A 1,082-nucleotide genomic window follows, 5' to 3' on the forward strand; every position below is an offset into this window, starting at 1 on the left:
ATTACGTGGTCAATTTTAGAATAACTGCAATGTGGTCCTGAGAAGAATGTGTATTCTGTTGATTTGTGGTGGAGAGTTCTATAGATGTCTGTTAGGTCCACTTGGTCCACAGCTGAGTTCAAGCCCGGAATATCCTTGTTAATTTTCTGTCTTGTTGATCTGTCTAATACTGACAGTGGGGTGTTAAAATCTCCCACTATTTTTGTATGGGAGTCTAAGTCTCTTTGTAGGTCCCTGAGAACTTGTTTTATGAATCTGGATGCTCTTGTATTGGGTGCATATATATTTAGAATAGTTAGCGCTTCTTGTTGCATTGATCCCTTTACCATTATGTAATGTCATTCATTGTCTCTTTTGATCCTTGTTGGTTTAAAGTCTGTTTTATCAGAGACTATGCAACCCCTGCTTTTCTTTTTTTATTTCTTTCTTTTTTTTTTTTTTTGCTTTCCATTTGCTTGGTAAATATTCCTCCATCCCTTTATTTTAAGCCTATGTGTGTCTTTGCAGGTGAGATTGGTCTCTTGAACCCAGCACACCAGTGGGTCTTGACTCTTTATCCAATTTGCCAGTCTGTGTCTTTTAACTGGTGCATTTAACCTATTTACATTTAAGGTTAATATTGTTACGTATGAATTTTATTCTGTCATTATGATGTTAGCTAGTTATTTTACCTGTTAGTTGATGCAGTTTCTTCATAGTGTCGATGATGGTCTTTACAATTTGATATGTTTTTGCAGTGGCTGGTACCTGTTGTTCCTTTCTATGTTTAGTGCTTCCTTCAGGAGCTTTTTTAAGGCAAGCCTGGTGGGGACAAAATCTCTCAGCATTTGCTTGTCTCTGAAGGATTTTATTTGTCCTTCACTTCTGAAGCTTAGTTTGGCTTGATAGGAAATTCTGGGTTTAAAATTCTTTTCTTTAGGAATGTCAAATCTTGGCCCACACTCTCTTCTGGCTTGTAGGGTTTCTGCCAAGAGATCTGCTGTTAGTCTGATGGGCTTCCCTTTGTAAGTAACCCAATCTTTTTTTTTTTTTTTTAAGTTCTAGGGTACATGTGCACAACGTGCAGGTTTGTTACATAGGTA

This window comes from Colobus angolensis, unplaced genomic scaffold (genome assembly GCF_000951035.1).
Source record: "Colobus angolensis palliatus isolate OR3802 unplaced genomic scaffold, Cang.pa_1.0 Scaffold280, whole genome shotgun sequence".
Taxonomy (NCBI): domain Eukaryota; kingdom Metazoa; phylum Chordata; class Mammalia; order Primates; family Cercopithecidae; genus Colobus; species Colobus angolensis.